This window comes from Ischnura elegans, chromosome 5, assembly GCF_921293095.1.
Source record: "Ischnura elegans chromosome 5, ioIscEleg1.1, whole genome shotgun sequence".
NCBI classification, from domain to species: domain Eukaryota; kingdom Metazoa; phylum Arthropoda; class Insecta; order Odonata; family Coenagrionidae; genus Ischnura; species Ischnura elegans.
The window spans coordinates 844,996-868,681 of NC_060250.1; the positions used below are offsets into that span (position 1 = coordinate 844,996).

The window sequence follows — 23,686 nt, forward strand, 5'->3', positions numbered from 1 at the left end:
TTGAAACGTTGGGAGAATTAACCCAGTGCCACACCCGGTGGGAATCCCGAGAATTTTTTCTTCGATCTATGCGCCGGGAAAACATGAAATTTTAAATTGTAAGACAATTAATTGCGCAGATCGACGTGCAGGGCATTTTTATTTAGGCCCGATTTAGAAGCTAGAAATTTAATAAATCAGCACTTTGGCTCCCCCGCTCTCCTTGAGGATGACGTTTACTCCTCGATATTGATCGGGGAATATATTCAGGATGAAGACAAATTGTGTCACGAAATTTTAACCCTAGACAGTGTGATACCTCCAGGAATTAAAATAACGAATGATATTTTGGTCAAAAACTCACCATCTGTAGCAAAAGAAACTTTGGCCTAAAGTTTACCCTGTTGCCGGATGCCTCTAATGCATCGTGATCCATGGATGGCAAAGCATTCGAAGTCATGAGCTAACGAGAGCATCTTGAAACAGGGCAAACTCGCGGCCAATCGGAGCGCTTGGTGCAAAACTTCGGTAGTTAATAAATGGCGCGTGTTTGTAGTAATTTTGTTTCCTACCTGCTACTGCTATCCAGTGTTAAAATGTCATGACATAATTTTTCTTCACTCTGCGCATGAAGCAGTACGGAAATCTACAAAGCTCGTCTCATTCACGTTTACGCATGAATCAACCTTTTGCCGAATAGTTTGGGACCTTCCCTATGTGGTCCCTCTGTTTTAGGCTCGCAATATAATGATTTGTTTGTCGTCCTCTGTCAACTTTCATGGCCGCAATTATGATCATGCAAAGAGTGCCATTGTATTTTCCATGTGGTTAACAATCGCGCTTGTGGTGCGGGAGAAAGAGCATCGCATTTGACAGTGAGCGAAATTCAAGTTCCCTGTCTATCTCTCCACAGAACGGGCATTTTCGCAGTCTGCCGCTGAGTTTCACGGTGGGAGGACCTCGCGAGGGAGGGAAGACGACAGGGTATGGCTGGCAGGCCAGGGTGGGTGGAGAAGTGACTGGTGAAACACGCGCGTGTACCTGTGGGGGCCTTCGCGGTTTGGAACGTTTATATAGACCAAGAGGAGTATTGAATGTGGAAGTGGCGAGGATCCGTGTGTGTGGGTCAACAGGTCAGGTGATGTGAACAGGAGTCGCTTGCAGCGAAGGAAATCTTCACGCAGCGGCAAGGGTGAGTAGTATTGCATACATCATTTATGAGTATATCCTCCTCGGCCCTGGCGTATTGTAAACAATGCATCCACGTTTGAGTTTTTTTCACCACTTGGCCAAGTGAAATGTTTTAATGCATCTAGTTCAGTGCGTCCTGACGGATGACAGAATCTTTCATAGAAATCGCTTATGTTGTTTGGTATCATCTAATTAACTAGAAAACATAAATTCAGATTAAAATAATTGTAGATATGTCCCGGGACTGAGGAGGATACGTTAATGAAGACTATTTTATGTTTAGCTTCGGTTGACGGTCACTGTCAACAAATCACTACGTTTACTAACTCAAGAGCTCTCAAGAAGAGGTTACAAATATTTTTTTGGAAAGGATTTGGAGAATGGTCTTTTTTAGTGATAGAAACGGTGAATCCTCCGTGTTATTGTAGACTCGGGTGGGGAGATATCGCTCTGTGATTAGGCGGCGAGACCAATAGGTTAAACACTGGAAGACACTCTTTAGGAAGGAAGAGAACCAATTCATTTTGATAAAGAAAAAGAATGTCCGTAATTTTAGTGGCATTGAAGGTATTAATCGCAAATTTAATTTATTCTTTATCCCCATTGACGCTCTCACGGCACGGATAAGTTGAGCAATTGGCAAAGAAATGACAATGGTTTAAGCTATCAAAGACATCCAAAATATTTCCCTTTTAAGGTAGAGTAGACGAGGGCAGGCGAGAAGGGGAAATTCCCAGCCACCATGATACTTAAAAGTGACCTTGCTGCGTTAATTTAACGGAAATATTTATGGAAATGCGAAATCAACACATTTTTATATTTTGAGAATTTCAAATGCCATCCATGAAAGGCATTTTTTAACTTAAAAATTCATTAGTAGTTCTGAATGCGGCAAAATGAGATAGTTTCGGTCGATCAACAGAGAAGATATAACACTGTATCAATTCCTTCCCGTAATTCATAGGTACCCATCCTAAATGGATAGTATCAGAAATATGGAATTATTTACCGTTAGAACAGGTGTTCTAACAAAGAATTTTAGAATCAAATAATGCTGAAATTGGCTACTGAAATTCATATTCCGATTCGATTGAAATTTGTAAACAATATAATCACTGCGTTGATATTTGAATTCTGAAAAATATTTTAAATGAAGCACTCATCATTGAATTAATTTGCATAACGCGTACTCTTTCACCTTATCTTTAACAACCACTAATTAACTTCGAAAATTTTGCAAAGCTAATATATACCGTGCGCGTCCCGCTTGAGTTTAGAGTATATTTATTCTGAGGTTTGGGCAAAGAATTTTCCTTATGAGGAGATTCCAATGGCCGACCGGAAGTAAGGGAACCCTTGATGCTGACCGCGGGGTGTGAGTGCAGCGAGCAACCGTGGCAGCCGTAACATTCTCGCTCGGTCGGATGCGGCGTCGTCTCCTTCCGCGCACCCACTCGCTTGCATTCAATTCACATTGCCGCTCTTCCTCGTCTGCGCCGTCAAACGCCAAACAAATGCTCTCCCGAATTGTGGGAATGCGGACTAGACACACTACAGCCGTGGGCGTGTTTCGTGCGTTTCGTGTGTGACCTGGCGTGTTTCGTGTGTTTAGTCGTCGCAGAGTACAATAGCAACGCACGCTTCTGCGTGGGGAATCGGAGCGATTAAGACATGATTTAGAGGAGAGAGCGGTGGTCGCCCGAAATCCGAACTGTTGGCCCTTCATGAGAGGAGGCACCTGTCCGCTCCCTACATAGAAGCTTCATTTACGCTGCCCCTTCCCGTGCAGTTTATTAAAGAACAGCGGAAAGAGCGACCCAATAATTCTTAGTACGAGGCGCATATTTTATGTCAAGTACCGTTTTGAAGCGTTTTAGATAAAAGCCCACACTTTTAAATACGTTTCCACATGATTTTCGTCACTATGAAGGCACTTTTCGTTTGGAACAACAAGCCATTGAATACCGTCGTCGTAGAAAATTGCCAAGTGACTACCACTTATCTTTTTTGTCTCTAGAAACATCTAAGAGGTCAGCGCCGTGATGACGATGAAAGAAACAAAATTTTAAATTCGTTACAGTTTATTTTATATTTTAAAGCGGTACCTACTGAAAAAACGCGCCTCGTATTTACTGCATGACATTTACTCTCGTTAGGAATACTATTGAACGGACATGAATCTTACTTGATCTCAAATTTAATTTTGGTTAAGAGACGTAATAATAGCTCCTCCAGATATTCGAATAACTTGTCCGTCGTCGACGCGAGTGGCGACTTTTCTCAACCAATTGAAATGCACTGCGAGTCAAAACACATCTAGAGGTGCACTAAATATCCCTCTTCTGCAATATTATTTTAGTTGGGACTAAGTGTGCGAGTAAATGTGATTTGCAGTCAAATTCTGAATGGTAAATACAGAGATATTCATCTGGAATGAATAATAAAGCAATCTATTCTCGCAAACCCTGTTAAAAACTGCATCGTTTTCAATAGCAACATCTAATAGCATTGGAAAGCCAAATACTATTATTTTCAAATATAAGAAATCCATTACTCCGACATTAAAGAGCCAATTAATGTTTCATAATGTTGGCGATCCATTGTTCTTGCTATGAATTATAATGCTTTTGGGAGTTTCGTGAGCCAAAATTTGCGTCATTCTCGTGAAATTGATGGAATTTAGCTTTAATTGCGGCCTTTATATACTAACAAATGAAAAAACGCAGTTAATTCTCCCGGAAGCCGCGGCATTCCGACTCCTCTGCATTAAAAGATGATTCTCTTCTCTACGAATCCAAGTTTAGTGGATGATACGTAGATGCGTGGAAGCTTGTGTGCTGTTAATGTCGTAATTGCATTTTCTTGAATGAAACTGATCTGCAAAACGACTAAAGCATAGTCAAATTTGGAATTAATATTTTCTTTTAATTTATATGATGCAACAATTGTTTTGCTTTGATTTTTATTTTATAAACGGATATAAAAATATGGCTACGAACCTATTTTTGGGGAAATTACCTCGTGATGGCTTTGGCAGAGGAATGTTGATGTACAGCAGGCCGGCCGTAATTTTTCAAAATTTGGAAGAGTTAGGTTTTACTTGTCTCAAAACAACTAAAATGAAGTTCATATCCATGTGCTATAAACAGGTCAATTTCAAGTAACTGGAGTTTCGAGAGCCCTCAGTAGTTTAAACCCAAGTTTAGTTTTTTTGGGACTGAAAAAAGTCTGTCCCGATGAAAAACGTGATTATTTTAAGACCGAAAAATATTTTGTTTTGACGCATCTCTCAGCTTTCATGATACATAGATTCCCCGCAACCCGACCTATATAGAGCATTAGTGGAGTTTATTAAAGCCTTGCTGAATGGAAGTATTTGTGCTGTTTGGTAGTTCATGGCTTGAGGTTCTCTCCGCCAAGCATAGAGGAGTTTACCTCGCTAGGTGAAACACACCATTTTTGGACTAACTCTTACTTGAACTCTTGAATATGGGAACTTTCATCATGATGCGTCAAATTGTGCGAATGACTGAGCGTAAAATAGACTTAAATTAAATGTCGTTGTGAAAATAATACAACCTCTCGTTCAATCTGTTATAACAAAACAGTTCATTACATAAAATTGCCATTAAACAGAACCTACATATGTTGGTAAAACATAAAAATAACCACATTAAAAATTAATTCCGAGTCAGAAAGAAACCTACGAAAATTGAATTGGGTAAAGACTTTTTATTCAATGTTACATATCTACAGCTACATTCTACACTTCGTCGCCTAAATACGCGTTTGACGGTGGGTTTTGGGACACCGGTCGTTTACAATTAAAAAAGGAGGGACGAAGCACCTTCTGACTGACTTGTGAGCTCCACCTAGAGCAGGGGTCTCCAAACTACGGCCCGCGGGCCGGATCCGGCCCGCTAAGGTTTTTCATCCGGCCCGCGCACTCGTTTCAAGTTACTAGGGTCACGAAAATAATGCATGATGGCAACTGTCATCTGAGAGCATGCCTCCCGTCTCGAACGAAAGCGTCAGAGTCCTCTGTGAATATCGGCGGGGACATCGCAGCGAATGCACGTAGGCATAGTGGCGGCAAGAGGGTGAAGGGGGGCTATGATGAGTCGACCTTTGGAGAACATCACTTGTGCTTCCCTTTGACAAGGGTCACCCCTGCCCCCCCCCCCCCTCCCTTAACAAACTCCTTTTTGGCTCCGTGCCGCCTTTGGGGGCTGCATCCCGCAATGGGCAGAGTCGAGGATTGGATATCCCCTCTCGTTCCCCCATCTTCTTCTTCATTCTTCCTCTCCTCCTCCTCTTTTCCTGTTGTCTTCGCCACTCCACAGAATGGGGGAAAGGCACTTGTGCCACTTAAACCTAGCCCTTGTCTTCCTCCCCGCTAGATCGCTCCTTTACGTCGTTTTATTTTTGCCTTTTTTCCGCCCTCTTTCCCATTCTTGGCCTCCTCCTCCCTCTTCAGCCGGATTCTCCCCGAAGTGCTGTAACCGGAGGGTGTTCGGCGCCCGCTTTGTCGGTGTGGCGCGTGCCCACGGAGAAAAAAATGTTTCCGTGCGCGGAGATTTTTGCGGATCGGGCAGAAAAAAATTTACGAGTCCCTTCTCGTAGCCGCTGGGAGTCGTCAAGGCGGTCGTGTTACAAGGTTCCTTCGTGACTGACTTTCTCTTCACAGATTTGTGCGCGCTTAAGAGTAACATCATGTAAAAATAGGATCGGATTACAAGGTCATGCGTACGCTTAAGCTGGCTGAAATATAAACAACGTCGCCTACACCACCTCGGTTGTCCATCGTTTAAAATTGTGTACACTGGTAATACTCCTTACGTTGCCGACAGATTCACGCGGGAATAACTTAATTATACAATTTCAACCCGGATTTATATTCCCCGGCACAGAACCTCACATCTAAACTAATATTCCATAATAATATGCTGTTTTTTCGCATTAATTACTCCTATTAAAAACTTTGATTGTAATTTTTTCAATTTATTATTCACTGTGAATACATTATATACTAAATTTCAATCTAATAAGGTATTCTTTATCAATACCGACATTACAATTGGTAAATGAATTGTAAGTAGAAGTCAAGAATATTAATAGTCTACGTCCTTACGTCAAGCAAAAAATATGACGATTATTGTGTTGCTTTTGATGAAGATAGTATACCAATTTCTGGATATTATTTTCTTGAATAGACGAACAGAATTAAATGAAGCATGCTGTATCGGAAATAGTTTATTTGTTGTTACTTATGAATTGTCCTCGAAATAATAACGCAATGTTCTTATAAATTCTTTTTTGAATTCAAAAGTCACCTGTTAGCATCTTGGGCCCGCGGAACAAATTAAAAACATGATCTTTATGTGAAGATGTCAACTTGAATATATTCGGTCTTTAATTTGAATCTTAATTTTTCTTGGGGGAATGATGCATTTAGACTCATTCGTACAGTTCAGTTTCTTTTTTAACACTCGCTGCTAGTAAAATAGAATGAATATATTCTGCCTTTAATTTGAATCTTAATTTTTTTGACGTTTCGATCTCGACATCTCCCGTTACGGAAGCTGCCGCTACTGTGCCCTGCTGACAGTCGCCGCGAATTTCGTGAATTTACCTTGTGCTTACGCGCGCGAGTTTCTTTTTACTGTGTGCATCGTTAAAACCAAATTGAATAAAGAATTTGCGTCGCAAAAGCCTTGAAAAAACCTCGCCGACCGATTCCCGCTCTTTCATCTGCAGCAGGCCGACTAGTCACGGACGCTGAAAAAGCAAATTTATTTGCATAAATGTTAGAATGCCGCTTTTGCAATGACCTGCCATCATCGCTGGAAGATGACTGCTCAACCACATGGATGAGTCTTCAGTACTCCCCAATTTCTGCGCCTGAATACACCACTCCGGCCGAAATTGCAACCATCATCAAGAATCTGAAGAGAAAATCTGCGCCCGGCCCTGATGGGATTAATAATCGTCTACTCAGAAATCTCCCCAATCAAATGGTTACGATTTTAAGCCGATTTTTCAATTCACTCTTTCATATTTCCTATTTTCCGACTGCGTGGAAGCTAGCTTTGGTAATTATGCTCCCAGAACCGAACAAACCGCCGTCCGATCCCAAATTTTACCGCCCGATTAGTTTACTTAATACATTATCAAAGCTCTTTGAATCTGTCATTCATTTTTCGGCTCCGTACGTTCCTCGAGGAAAATAAAATTATCCGGCCCGAGCAGACTGGCTTTCGACAACACTCCGCAACAACGCATCAGATGCTCCGATTGGTCGAGAATATTACATCTGGATTCAACAGCAAGCTGATCTCGCATGCCGTCTTCCTGGACTTAGAAGCCACTTTCGACCGGGTCTGGACCTTGGGCCTAATCTATAAGCTTTCCTCCCTTGAAATTCTCTTATACCTCATTAAACTGATCCAATCCTTTTCCTCAGATAGAACCTTTTTCGTCCAAATTAACTCCTCACCCTCCCGATTCCATCCCATTTCCTCCGGCGTTCCGCAAGGAGCAATCCTTTCCCCTACCTTATTTAACCTTTTTGTCAACGATACCCCAACCCATCCGCAAACCCACCTTTATCAATACGCAGACGATACAACCATCCTGGCTCAAGGTTCAGATCCGCACCGGACTGCTGATACCATCCAAGAACATCTAGACGCGTATGAAGATTGGGCTGAAGACTGGAAGCTGAGCGTGAATGCTGGAAAATGTACACACGTCGTTTTTTCAAGAAGACCGAAAGCCGGCGAAGGCCATCAACTATTCTACGGAAACGAACGAATCCCAAAGAGCCAAACAACAAAATACTTAGGCGTTCTTCTAGACAAAAGACTGACGTAGGCTAGCCACATTAAATCCCAAACGGATAAATCAACCGGAGTTCATGCAGCTCTATTCCCGCTATTGAAGGCAAATTCCCCTCTAGCATTAAAAACAAAATTGCTTCTTTACAATTCCACCATAAAACCTCTGCTTTCCTACGCCTCACCAGTGTGGCTTCACGCAAGTGCTACGCACTTGAAGAAAATCCAAACGTGCGAAAATAAAATAATTCGTAAAATTATAGGCGCTCCATGGTTTATAAGCAATAGGCAAATCCGCAATGATCTTAATTTATCTCCAATTTTAATATTCTTAAAATCTGCTCTTACGAAATTTCAACATTCTTTTGCAAAAACAAATAACAAATTATTATGCAACTTATGGGACTATGCTATTCCTAATACCTTTACTCACAGAACCCCTAAATGTGCCCTAATCCCTTGCCATATCCCTTTTCCCAATTAACCCCCGCAATGCCCGGATTGAAACTTCAACGAAAATGCAAGTATAGTATATAAACCACCGCAACTCCCGAAAGCCGAAGAAGACAGCTGATTGGCTGGGAGCTTCGACCACCAGTATTAAAGAAATCTCCTCTTGGCTTGGCTCTTAATTTTTTTGAGGAAATTCGTTTCGACTGTTTCTTGCGGTTCAACTTCTTTCTAAATACTGGTTGCTAGTAATATATCATGAATCTTTTCTGCTTTTTAATTAGAATCTTAATTTTTTGGGGTTATTAAATATTTCGACTATTCCTTGCGGTTCTACTTATTTCTAAATACTCGCTGCTAGTAAAACATGTCGCCCTCTCTCCGCGCCGTTGCGAACTTCAGTCGCGGTCGACTCTCCTCGTTCTTTTATACAATTTTTTGGCTTGTCCACCACGGTGTCTTCTTCAGATGCGCCCTGATTCGGTTAAACCGTGGACATGGCGTCCGAGACAAAGTACACGCCGCGCATTACGGCCGCGCGTTACGGACTACGCCCCCTCCCTCCCACTCCGGAATGGCATTCCAGCAGGGTGTTTCAGAGTCTCCCTTTCCGAGCGGATCGGGAGACTTGACGCGGATTCTACGTCACTTACTATCGGCCAGGCAATCCGTGCGTTTCAGACTGGCCTCCTATCGACTCAAGGCCGGCTTTCCGATCGGATAGAAGTCGAGTGGGCTAGAGGTGCCGGAAATTCATTCCGGTGGCGAGTGGAGATATGTTATAATATTGTTTTTTATGAAGTATTATAACATAGTATCTATAATAAAATCTTACCACTTTATTTCATGAGTTCTGATATATGTGGATATTCTGATAGAGTAATATAGGTGTAAGCGACTTTAATTCTCGTGTAAATTAGACGATAAATGAGCAGACTGTATCACTGACGGTGCAAGGTCGTTTGCATTGTTATTTGGACGAGTAATTTGGCAAAAAGAAAGGGAAACAAGTTGGAATGCATGGCGTAATGACTTACCAATATGCAGGTAGCATATGCATTGAATATACGTGTCCGTGGGTTAGGAAGTATAACAATTTGTCTAGTTTGAAATGATTGTCTGTGTGACTTGGCATCGTAGTTACATCGAAATTAGACGTGGTTATGTACCTAATTCAGTTGATTCCATGGTGTACATTCTAAATATTCATTTTAATATGAAATATTAGTCCAAGCATAACGAGAATAGCCGCGGTAACAACTATACGGAAGCTCCCTCATACCATCTTGTTTTTAATACGCCACAAATTTCGACCCAATAGCAAGGTGGCGCAGTGGGATAAGGTAGGATGCAGTGAGGCAGAGATCATGAGGTCGATTCCCTATTGCAGCGAATAATTTTTTCCTTGTTGAATTATCGCACACTGAAATATAATTTAGAAGATATCTTTAAACGTGCATTGATAGCAACTGTTTGTCATTTTCGTACCAAATAAGATGGTGTTATAAAAATAACCGAGAACGTGCAAAACAGTTAACCAACAAACCAAATTATTTTGCTTTTTTTTAACGTACATAACTCAAGCCATTACTAATAATGGACACTATTCAACCTATTTTCATCGCTGTATTTCCGTCCAGCGTACCTCCACTTGCACGGAAAATTTGTAAGACGTTTACGGCATATCAAGAAGGCCATAACATCATTTATGATGATCAATATTCATATTTAATTCAGATTCTGAATGAAAATCTGACAATTTGGTTAAAAAATAGAGTAAGTAAAATACATGTTGTTGGAAAGAATTATGGATTTCGCGACTACCTGTAGTTTAGTTCTTAAGAACAATCAACTATGCTCTCACGAAAATGAAAGAACTAACTCGTTAAAAATTTTCCTTCATTCCCGTAATTTGCTCAAAAGGACATGGCATTACGTTAAAAAAACTACTGACGAACAATTCTAAAATAATTTTTCCCGGCAACAACGTCAATTGTGTGACAATGCATCAATTAGCACTTATATATGCACGTATATACCTTTCGCCTCCCTTGTCAAGTATCAAATCTTGCGGGAGGTTATTTTCGCTGGTCATTTGTCACTTGAAAATTGTGACGTTTTCTCGTTTCCCGTTTAGGATGACTGTTGACGTCATACCAAAAGCGGAACGCTTTCCGATAGTATGTGTGAAACGCACGGAAGACGAGCGTAGGATAGGTTACCGATCGACTCGGAATGAATCCGTTTCCGACGCCACCAATCCTATGAGACTCTGAAACACCCCCCAGGATCACTTGAGCGCGTGTATTGTTCCGAACATCCTCTCTCCCGCCCTCTGGAAGAGGAGGAGGATGCACATTAGGGTTGGGCCGAAAAAAGTTTTTTTTCCTGATCAAATTTGACCTATGCGGGAAAGTTGCGAAATGATATAAGGATCTCGCACAGAAATTTATTTTCAAATCGGATAATATTAACCACTGCCGCCCGAGCTCTTAAGTTTAAAATTTTGCGAAAAATCAGGCTGATTTCAGAATCATACGGCTATGAAGACGAATTTTATGAAAATATGGGATAATGGATAATATCAAAGAGTGGATACATGTTTATAGTTTATGAAAATGACATTTGAAGTTTTTTTGACAAAATCTATGGTTAAAAAAATGTCTATGAATTTACAACAAAATTATAGTATAGACCACCCGCACAACCCAACTCATTTTGCCTACATTTCTAAAATTCCATTTGGGGGCTAAATTGCACGTAAAATAATATTTATTTCGATTGAATTTCATTTATTATCAAATAAGTCACCATATGGTAGTAAATAATCCCACAAAAAGTAATAATAAGGTAAATTATTTGAAATTAACGTCAATCATAATGATGAATAACGTACCTGTGGAGCTATTTTCAACAAGAAATTCAGCCAAGGCTGAGAAAGAACAGAACCTGGACACCAAGCATTTCAGTAAGTAGCTCTCTGTTAGTTTCGTAAAGAAACTACCCAGAACTCACCACGAGGAAGAGACCACCATCGAGTTCCACCCGTGTCCCCCCCCAGCCAACCTTCCGAAGGACACGATTGTGAAAGCACTTCAATTACTCTGACAAAATTATTTTGTGACTTTTTTCAAATTTTGGCTGAATTTCTCCGTCTCTTATGCATGATAATGCCCATCCATACCTGCGTTCTATACTGCACACGGATTTTGATGCTAACATTATCATTTGGACCATCCTTTCAACTGCTTGTGTATGGAAGGGAAAAGGTACCTCTAATACAGATCTTTCCGTAACAAGGTCTTCCAAGTTTTTGTTTGTCATCCCAGCTACTATTGGTGGTCGAGTTACCTCAATTGGTTCCCAGTCAACCAAGTCAATATAACTTCGAGCGTCGAAGTTTAGAAGGATTTTGTGCTTTCCCGGTGAATGGACTGAGTGAAGAGTTCATTCACAGCCTTGAGGACGATGACCGAGTCGGACATCGACACGTCGGCAGATATGGAGTTCCTGTCCCGGTGGCCATCCCGAAAACTCTTCACTCCGTACAAGGTTAGCTTTGGAAAATTCGAATTTCCTCAATTCCTCCTGCTGAGTTTCTCTCGATTTCAATGTATTTTTTGATGGCCATTGCGCGAATTTGTCTGCGTTCATCGGCTAACATTGCAAGCGGAATATTCTCTGGGTGAGCAAAATTACATTTCCCTGAATCATAGAGTAGCGGCGTAATTTGATGTCTCTATATTTCATTAGAATAACCATGTTCATAATATACTTCGGGCCTTCTGTTCAATATTGTCTCAATTTTATTGAAAACCGCATTGGAGCGTAAACTTCGATTACAAATTTTGCCAGGGTCATCAGTTCTTTTGACGGTGCTGAACGATAGTTCATTGAAATGAAGCAGGCAAACAAACCAATGCAAAGGTCTTCTTAGGGTTATTTCCATTCTCCTGATTACTCCGGCATGGCTTCCGGTGTTAACCTCAGTTCCATCGCACACGATTGCTTGGAGTCCATCGATTATGATCATTTCCTCCCCTGGAAAATTCGTGATGGAATCTTAAGGCCGTTTTACACGGGGCACGGAATTGCGCAGGTTAGAGCTGAATTAATTTCTAAAATGGCGTGGAATTGCGCGAATGCATGAAAGAAATTATAACAGGGGCTATTTTGCCGTCTCGCATCCACGCATTCTCGCATGTGTTCTAGCAATTCACCGCTTTACACGACGCAATTTCGATTGAGCCTTCGCACTTCTGATTGCGCAGTTTCGTGTACCGTGTAAAGCGGACTTTAGAGGCCAATAGCTTTGCTGACACATGGGGTGACATGCCATAAGTATCGTGAACCGGGCTCTTGAACTAGAGTTACATGCTCCTCACCTATTGTTTTTCACTTTGCTTTCGTTCATAGTCAATCAAAGTCTTTCCTCTCGTCGAAGTAAAGCGCTTGCAGTTAAACAGTTCCCACGTTCCTCAAAAGAGACGTGCGCAATCTTTCTCTTTCCCTTCTAACCATGTTCTTGTCAACAAATAGCACATCGACTCCTTGGGTAACCAACCCGATATCTATTAGATGCGCAGATGCAAGTGCTGCAGAGGTATGGTTTGATATGCAGAATTATTCACAGGATGATGCAAATCTCTCCTTCACTTGCAATACACAACTCTCCGTTTAATGTCATTTCATCACTTGAGTCTTCCGAACAGAAGTGTTATGACAAAATAGGGTGGAACATTCGGGTGTTCCTTTTTTCATTCCTGCTAAGCCTCGTCTTCCTATTTTTGGTCTCCTGCACATCGATGGCGCCTATCTTCATTTTCCTGCCACTTCTCTGTCCTTAGGGAATTCCCATTCTAAACTAGGCATTTTCGAAAGAATATCACAAACAGAATAAGTCTCACTAAAGCAATTTACATGCCGCAACATCAAAAAGCTGACGTGCGTGACGAAGAAAGTCTTGCTTAAGATCAATGAAAGCATTCTTGTTGACAGATCGAAGAATATTGCGATTATTTCCATGATATTGAAAATTCGTCAATTTGCTATATCCAACAACAGGGATAGAGGATCAATGCCTTCAATGGCATAAGCCACTGTCTCCGCGATTCCCGGTAGAGAAATAATGGTATTTTAACTTTCTTCTTCAATGTACCGAGAGTACAAAAACATTTTCACTATCTCTTCATAAGTGGGAAAATCATTACCCGTGAAATTTTCAGGTGCAACAAATATCACGCACTCCACTCCACACCTGGTACGCTTTCCCTCTATTCTAACCATTGCGTCAATCCTCCCATAATCCTATGGCAGGTTGGTTGGGGGACACGGGTGGAACTCGATGGTAGTCTCCTCCTCGTGGTGATTTCTGGGTAGTTTCTTTACGAAAGTAACAGAGAGCTACTTACTGAAATGCTTTGTGATCAGGTTCTGTTTTTTTTCTCAGCCTTGGCTGAATTTCTTGTTGAAAATAGCTCCACAGGTACGTTTTTCGTCATTATGATTGACGTTAATTTAAAATAATTTACCTTATTATTACTTTTTGTGGGATTATTTACTACCATATAGTGACTTATTTGATAAGAAATGGTCTATACTCTAATTTTGTTGTAAATTCATAGACATTTTTTTAACCATAGATTTTGTCAAAAAAACTTCAAATTTCATTTTCATAAACTATAAACATGTATCCACTCTTTGATATTATCCATTATCCCATATTTTCATAAAATTCGTCTTTATAGCCGTTTGATTCTGAAATCAGCCTGATTTTTCGCAAAATTTTAAACTTAAGAGCTCGGGCGGCAGTGGTTAATATTATCCGATTTGAAAATAAATTTCTGTGCGAGATCCTTATATCATTTTGCAACTTTCCCGCATAGGGCAAATTTGATCAGGAAAAAAAAACCTTTTTTGGCCCACCCTAATGCACATGGCCTAACCGGCGACAAGCCCCCGCCCCACTCTCTCGCTGAACAATCCGCCCCCCTCTCGGCGTTAAATCCTTTTTCCCGCGGAGGAGCCCGTAACACCATGCCCGCGTCGGCGTCGAGCGCACACTCGTAGTGTACGCGGGGAAAGTCCGAGTCAGCGCGCTCCGAAACATCCGACGAACGACATGCGGACAGCGTTCTTCATAGATGCCCCGTTTACACCACGATCGTGCCGACGTTGATCGCGACTACTGCACGTTTACACGTCTAAAAGTTACCATCGTAACTCAGTGCTGTCCTCGTTGTGGAATTGTGTCAGATAACAACTGACGACGACACTGCGTGAGAAAATTGAAATCCTGGAAATTAAGAAGCAAAAGAATATGAATGTTTTCATGTGCTAAAACTGAAGCTAGACCGAACTATCGGTAAAACGTTAAAGAATGTAGGTTTCTTTATGGGAATCTATCCAAAGTTTAGCAATATTCATGCGGTAAAGACAGTAGATATGTCTCCTTGCTACGTTCCAAATTGGAATATTTTGCTAACTGGTCACTTTATTATAATATCGACTCAATCCGGATTGAACGTGTCCAAAATAAATTTTTCAAATTAAATAATTGCGATTTATTAATCTCTTTGTCTGATTACAACACTTCATATATTCTTTCCCTAGTTAATTTGAAAACTCTTGCTCGACCAAGGATCCTCCAATAAAGGCATATTCCTCTACAAAATTATCAATTAATATTTAGATTGTTCCTATCTCCTTTATTAGTAACTTTTAATGGATCCCGTCATAGCTATATAAATCCTCACCTGCTTGTTTTTAATTACCATAGAGCAAATTATGTCTTCAACTCCCAGCTATGATGAGATTAAACTAAAACTAGTCACAACAGTCCGTGAAGTCTTTAAGAAACTAGATTCTTCGAGAGAATATGTCAAAACATTCAAGAATATTCACGCATTAAAGACAGTACATATTGCTGTTATAATTTAACTAGAAAAGGCTTGGATTTCGGCTTGATTCGGCACAAGTATTGATATTTCCATGTCCTCATTTAATGTTATTGTTATTTCTGGCGAATTTTATTGTGAAGTCCTGTATACAATGATTTAATTGGTTAACATTTTGTGCATGTTTGTTATTTTCCATCATCTGTGAAGTATAATGTAAGGGTCAATGGTTATGGGTTAACCTGTAAATAAAGAAATGCATAAAACTGTTATAGTACAGAATATCCGATATCATTTGGTAAATAGAACATCAGAAAAAACTTTCCCCTAACTTCCTTCCATTACCTGCTGAATAATGTCTTCAATCGATGCCATATATCTTTGATATATTAGAGTTATTTATGAAATATCAGTTATTGAATAAAGATTGCAACGGCGCGAAAGAATCGTATATGCATCGATCTTCATTTCCTAACTCTTTTTTCTTGGCACACTAGCGCTAACCATCGTAAGTTCGGCAGTGTTAGGTACTAAGGCCTACGATGGTAACTCTGCGCGTTTACACGACGTTTTGAGGTTACGATCGTAAGGATCAACGTCGCGACGATCGTTGTGTAAACGGGGCAAGAGCTTATGGCGTTCCTCGACAACTCGCCCGCGGCAACCTCTCTCTTTGCTTCTCTATCTCTCGCTCCCTCCCCTCCGCTTCTTCCACCTCCCCTCCAAAGCGCCATCCGACGCTGTCTCCCGTTTTTCCTTTTTTTATATCCCCTCCTCCCCTTCGTTTTTTTTACGATCCCAGCCACACGACTCTCGACACCTGTTACGTCCCTTTTCCCGTTCGGGATATTTTGAAGTGGGATGGGAAGGGGAGCGGAAGGGTGGGGTGGGGTGGGCCGGGAGTTTTTCTGGGGGAATGGGTTGGGACGGTTTCTTGATGGGGGAAGGGTATAGGGGGGTGGTGGTGGAAAGGGAGTCGTTGGTCGGTCCAGGGAGTTACAGGAGGGATATACAGAAGTTATCGCTCTCTCCAACCTTCGCCCATCCCAATTATTTTCTTTGAATCAACCCCTGGGAAATACCCCTTCGGGCCCCCCACCCCTCTAGCCAACTACCGTATCCAGCATCTTTTTTTCCTCTCGGACGTTTAACCACTGTTCCTCTTTTTCCGGCTCAAAGGTATTTTTTACATTTATTTTCTCGTTCCTCCCTTCCCGGCTTCAAGTGGAGAAGTGGATATCAACACCTCCATTTATCCCGGCTATCTGTCCCCATCCTGTTTCAAGGAATCGCTTTTAAGGACTGGCCCATATCAGGAAGCGACAGGTTTCTCCTATGTCCGCGTGTTTTGCATCCTTTACACTTTTCTCCCCATGGTTCAAGATTTTTCTCCTCTTTCCTCTAATATAGTTGTTATTAAAAATCTCAAGGTATAATCGAAGTAAAATTTCGGCCATTTCGGAACTTCTTGTGAATACTAGAGTGGTTTCCTATTATTTTTTTATCGCCTAAATCGAATGATTATTACTCCTGGAGTGCGTATTGCACGCTGTTAGATTTTTAAATGACAATAACTATTTTTCGCGATTAAAAAAAGTGAAAATTTTCAAGCGCGCAAAAACGCGACGCGTAAGTATGAACGCCGGGTAATCTCTCCGCGTGACGTATTTCTGGTTCCCGTTGCCGCCCTGCGAGGTGACCTTGAGGCGAGGCTTAGCGCTGATACGACGCAGGCTGCTAGCGGGTAGCCTAGTACCCTGCTGGCTCGTAGCGCTTGGCTTAAATAAGAATTATTAATACCTTCTGTAACGAAGATAACTTTCCGACCTTAGCCAGTTTTAATGTGATTGTTAAGACATGTTTCCCTGAGCTCTGCGCCTCATGCATGCATTGGTAACCTCAGACGATGTATAACTCCTATCTACTCGTATAGAAACTAGGTCTCTGTGACGTCACGTGGAGTGGCATCGCATGGGCGCTAATCTGGCCCTTTTCAAATGAGGATAAAAATGGACCATTGCCATTCGTCTAACCCGGTATTTCTAAAACAAAATAATTTGTAATTTATGAATACACTAATGGTGGGTAACGAATCGCAATAAATGCCTATCCTTTTCTTTGATGAAGGAAACCACCCTATTCTTTTAATATCCTAATGTCTCATGCGTCAGGGGGGCAGAATAAAATATAATTATTTCTCGATGACAATGCGATGACTAGTTAAATATTGGGCTATTGTTGAGAACTCATTTGTGAATATCTGAAGTTTTCAAGCAGAATTACTTTTTCAATCATCAGACTGTTAGATTGAATACGATCTTTGTGAAAATACCTGAATCAAATAAATTGTTTGATCTCATATAAAATTAAAAAATGAGGTAAATTGGCTTGAAATTGAATCTGGCAAAAGAAAAGCATCTGCTTTAGTTGTTATACTGATGAAGGGTTGCATATAAACACAGTAAATTATAGTAAATATTGTCCTTCATTGAATTGCTTCATCGAATCTTTGCTCCACCCGCATTCGTGATTCGCTTCTTTGTAAGTTTGCGAAGGGCAGTTGACTCTCATATTTCTGCATATCGCGAATTGAATTTGCCGACCCAAGGATGGCGCTTTTGTAAACGCAAATTAGTTTCAAAAAACACAGGAGAAGTCCAAGAACATTGCACTTTTGCGTGCGGTTTTTGCACTTTGCCCGCGAACCCTAGTATTGATTCCACATTTTATTTTTCACCCGACTGGGCGTCGTTGCGGGTTCGCGGCTGCTCCCGCCAGTGATGACAAAAGGGTGAAATTATCACGCGTGCACGTGTGGCGTGCATGTGCAGTCGTGTCTGATGGAACGCGATTATTGTGAAGGAGAGCGGGGAGGCGAGCCAGTCATTCATTGTAGCGTGTCGCGATTGATGATGTGTCTCGCGTCTCCGTGGTGATGGCAACCGTGAATATCGTTGGCGTCGGGACCGATCGGGGGGGTTGGATGCTGCTATCGGTGGGAAGGAAAAGCACTCCTCGCCCATGTTCTCCGTTCTCCCCGAAAAAAATACGTGTCGCTGTGGTTTCGGAAAATAATCTTCATCTATATATTACCCCGCAAGCCGCCTCATTAGGCCTGTGGCACAGGGCACCAGAGGTTAACAAATAAGAATTAAGTGCGCATACAAAGTTCCCTCATAGTATTTATTAAAGTCCTTTGTTGTTAGGGGAAAGAACGAATTCCTATACCTATCTTTTCGCAAAATATCTCTCTTAATTCATCGCTTCTGTTGGATCTGGAAAGATAGTGAGAACGGTGATTCTAAAAAGTCATGGGAAAGAATGAATTAAAATTATTTTTTTTTTAATCATGTGAGGCATGAGAGAAAGAGGGAATTGTTACCGCGTTCTGCTGCACATAATTGTCTTGAAGGCAGCTACAGAAGTAAAGGGAAGGCCTAGAATTATCACTCGCGAAGACCGAGGATGTAATGAATAATTATGTGAGATGTAAAATAAGGAAGGATACGCGATATAAGAAGGAAGCATCAGCCTTCATACACGGACTGCATCGATGCAGCGAAGCAATCTTTAAATTGATGCATTCTCCTGTCTTTTCAGTATGCTGTGGTCCGTGTACAATTGTAGCCATCCCTCCTTCGCGTCGAGAGAATCCACATTCATTCATTCCGTTTTCCATGTTGCTCGCTTCTGCTTGTATGTTATCTTTATTGTGTTCGGCGGAAGGGATAAGTTATTTTAATATAATCAGCCACAAAAGAAGGAGCCTCGGTCTGGCTTCCCTTACTCTCCCGCTGCTTTATTCAATCTATTCATTTCGTATTGCACCGCCCGAGGTAACGGATCCGAAGCTACGCTGGGAAAGTGGAACAAGCTCCTCCTTAAGGAGCTAGGTAGGCAGGTTGTGGAGCTGGGCGGGTGAAAAGGCTCGCGTGTTATAGATATAGAACAGCAGTGCATTAATGTTGGAGGGAGAGGGAACTAGTGGGCGGGGGGGGGGGGGGAATTAAAAGAGTTTGGAAGAAGCGCTCATATAAGTATTGGTGGTAAAAAAACCAAGCTGGGAGAGATTTTTACATCTTCCACTAGGAAAATGCAAAAAAGGAGAAAAATATTAAAGACTGAGAGAGGGAAAAATGAAGGAATAATGGCGTGGGCTCAGTCGACTTGCTTCGCAGTGAGGGGTGTGAGTGAGGTGTTGTGACTGGGAGCAGCCATAAGCAAGTGGGAGCTATGAGGGAAACTTGTTATTTTTTCCTTGTTCCTTTCAAGTTTTCATGGAATTGGTAGTGACCATCCGGAGCTGGTTAAATGGTGAAGTTGGGACTTTGAAGGTAAGGTTCTGCGCTAAGAGTGAACAGATAGCGGCTTTCATCGACATTCCGTGGCGTCTTAATATCTGCGTACTGCAAAACACCAATTTCTTCGACAATCGCCATCTATAAGCCTTGAAAAAACGGTTTTTTTATCCTCCTCTTCTCCGATTAATTTCCATCTGACAAAATACTGTTGGAGTTAACAGTCCCTTTTTTACTTCCGTGGTTCGAGCCGTCTATTCCCTCGAAAGTGATTTTGTGAAAAAATATTCCCTCCAAGTTTATTATTATTTTTTTTATTTCCTTTGATTTCCGAAGTTCTTGCGTAAATATCAAAAACTCAAAAACACATAAGAACTATGACTAAAATGCCTTAACCACTTGGAAATCGAATCTTAAGACCGATGCCCAGTTTATTATGTGACATTTAACACTGTAATTATATCATATTTCCGTCATAGAGACATAACGGTCGAATATGTTAGCTAATTGGGGGTTTATGTATTCCTTTATAATTACTTTCTACCCGTAGCATAATTCAGTGTGGCTTCATAAAGCGGAGATTTTCTTTCTGTAAATTTATTAATTTACTTCCATTCTTTCCCGGGTTGCGGTAAATTCCTGAGTAATCAGTCTGCGTTGATGCCAGAAAGCATGTATTTTCGTACGTTGCAGTAATGCCTCGTAGTAATGCGGGTTAACTTCTCATCCGACAGACGGAGCGTTGCGCTTGAAATATCACCCACAAAACATTAAAGCAGAGATCAGGCAGTGTCTGAAAATTGAACCCGAGCCCACGGGATGAGAAGCCAACTCTATAGCCACCACACCAACACGATTCTTCTCAGGACTACAATTATTCACGTTATTCAGGATATGGTTTCCCTAAAAACATATACGTGAGGAAGGATTGCCATCAGGCTCTGTGCAATGAACATGGTATTTAAAAGTAATTTAAGAATCGATAATATATATTATTTATCTACCTGCGAGTACTTGAGTTACTAACATGTTCTCTTTCTTTTTCCAGGTGAGAGTGATTCACAAGAAATTCCCTGCGTGTCTGAGTTTGCGTCTTTTAGTGAGCACTTTGTGGTAACTGTAAGTAAAAGTTAGTAAAGCACTAAATTTATGGATACAGTCACGTATTTGCATTCATTTTTCTCCAGTGATACCAACTTCATTGCTGAATATTACTTGAACTACATTCGGTTTATCGATTTATTTCTTTCGTGTTTGCAGCGTGGTCAGGATACCCACTGTTGCTTGAGCTGCTCGTGTCCGCGTTGCATTATTTGGCAACAATTGGCATCTCGACGCGGCTGTAAAGTGACAGAAATGTATTGACATCATGCGCCAGTGAATCTGCAGGTTTTCGTTTGTCTGAGAATTATAAAGTAATTGCATAGAAATATGTCACTCAACCACCTGCTCTAACGTTTTCATGTGTGGAGAAAAATGCGCATGAAAAGAACACTGTGAATTGGCAATGTAATCAGACACAGGAATTGGAAAATGCAATGAATGGGAAAAAATAAAGGAGAACTTCTCCGAGGAAGGACAATAATTAGAACTTTGGCAATAAGAAAGAGGCCGAATCCCGTGAGGGATATGAGGTGACTGCAGTTTAACAATAATTTAAATTTGGCAATGAAGGGCTCAGAACATCCCAAATGCATGTATTTAGCATTGATAGAGTAAGTAAAATACATTGTGGAATAGATGTTTGAGATTGCATTATTTCATTGGGCTGTAGTGGACCGTGAAAGTTGTGGAATTCGTGATATAAATTTCTGAACTCGCATCAGAAATTGCATCAATTTCAGTAGGGTAAATATGCAAGAAAATATATCCCGATTAGATAACTTTGGTACAATGTTTTCCATGAGTTGCACATTATACTGTAGTATACGAACCGTGCTTCTCAACAGGCAAAACTCTTTTGTAAACTTCAATTGGCTGAACGAACAAATGCATTTTTAGTGAGCTACGTTTCAGTAATTAGGATTCAGTTGCAACTGTTGAATTATCATGCTTTACTGATATCGCTACTTTTGAAATATTCATAACCAAAGCATGACCAATGAACATCATACCAAGAAGTCCTCTAGCCTAAAAAAAGATAAGAATTCCTGTTTGTCATTTTAGGTAGACCCGCAACACCTTTTGAATATTTTCCAGCATTTTCGTCTCTGGTGTTGGAGAATTCCTTAGAGTAATGTTGATTTTTTTATCGCTGGTGTACAGATTTTTATAGAATTATAACACAGCTTTGTATTGCATTGTAATATAATACTGATATAAATTAATATAATAAAAAATCATCGTTACTATAAGAAAGTCTCTAGCAGCGGAGATTGAATAATTGTTAGATATTTTATGAGCGAAAAAACAGGTTGTCCTTAATGGCTACCTAAAGTTACTCCATTTATGTAATTAATTCTATTCTGTGCTTTTATTTTTTGGAGTAATAAACAATTATTACTGACTATTATTATTATTACTTTTAAACTCGGACGTGGGTCTAAGCTGAGTACTTCTGTGCACTTATACCTAGTACTCATCTTAAGTGTTTCGGCCTCTCGTCGGTCTCTTTGGCGTTGGGAGAAGTACTAGGCTGACAGCGAAGTTTTCGAGTACGAATCCGGCCTAGGCAGATCGAACACTGTTTTTGTTTATGATCGTCATCGGTTGTTATTTGCTACAATTCCACGCTGTATAGGCCTTAAATGCGCTGTTTTCGGGGCGATGAAGATAAATAATATAAATAAGAACATCGATAAATAAATTTACTTAAAAGATCGCTGAACAGTACGGATTGTGAAAGTAATAACCAATAAGTGTACCCTTCTCGCAGTTATATCAACAAACCTTTCCCGCTTGCATTTCTTTTATCCTCCCTTTGTCGGAGAAAGCAGAATTTTCTGAGGTGTTGCTATGGTTGGGGGAGAGGTTTCGTCTTATGAGAAAGGAAAAGGAGGCATTTGGGGGATGGGAGGTGGGGTTTGGCAGTACGGTAAGTTCCGTCATTTCCGGGGACACGGGTTGAGACAGATGCTTTGGATTGGAATGATTGGGACTCTGTCATTGGGTGAGGACTCAAGGGGTGTGTGAAAGAGAAAGGATTCGGCGAGAAAGAGGCGAGGCGCGGCAGGTAGAATGGGAGAAGCGAAGAGAGCTCGCCCGACTTGGAAGAAACTCGGCCTGATTGATTCGTCCGCTGGCTCGTATCGATTTATAATCTATCAAGCCATTGTGCACTGATTGGGTCCTAACACTCGCATTGGAATATGGAACACTGCATTGTTAAAAAAACAATCACATCACTCTGAAGCCGCATATAAATTTTGGCAAGGGATGGTCCCCGGCACTCAGTAAGACAGGTTTTTTTCTGGAGGAATGTGCGATGCTTCCGATGGTGGTAGGGGAAAGATTCTCGAGCATTTTTTGTTTATAAATATTGGGTCGCAATTCCTTAGTTACTGAGCTAAGGCAACGCAAACATTTCTTTGGATACACTTTTCAGTAACCATGGAAACTGTTTTTCTTGGGTATTCAGCCTTTTCAACATTATTTTATGCACTGGATTTTTAAGGCATTTCATAATTCAGTTTCGGCGAAAATGTGCGATAGTAATTGTCTGAAACAATCTTTGAGCATAATTGAACGAAAGTTTGGAGAGTGTATCAACAAGACTATTGCACAGTCTCACCTCACCAATTTTGAGCTCAATAGTTTCAGACAATTACAATGCACATTTTCGTCCGGCCTTAATTACTTAATGTCCATAAAAATCCAGGGTTTCCATGGTAGCAGCAAAGTGCATCTAAAAAAATTTGGGTTGCCGTAGCCAGGGTTTCCATGGTAAATGCGAAGTGCATCCAAAAATTTTTAGGGTTACCATGGCTGAGTAACAAAGGAGTTGCTGTCCCTTGTTTATGGACAAATAATTCTCACGATTGTCTCCCCTACCGCCTCATGAAGTATTGCAGATTCTATCTGAAAATCCTCTATATAA

The 23,686-nt window shown here is 40.9% G+C and overlaps 1 protein-coding gene across 1 annotated transcript in view; it reads left to right on the forward strand.

The window, feature by feature from the left end:
* The first annotated feature begins 898 nt into the window (after positions 1-898).
* LOC124158417 (A disintegrin and metalloproteinase with thrombospondin motifs 20-like) overlaps positions 899-23,686 on the forward strand; it is a 248,532-nt gene continuing 225,744 nt past the window's right edge. The window contains exon 1 of the mRNA XM_046533495.1: positions 899-1,171. The gene's annotated coding sequence lies outside the window, so the exon portion shown is untranslated. The remainder of the gene's footprint in view (positions 1,172-23,686) is intronic.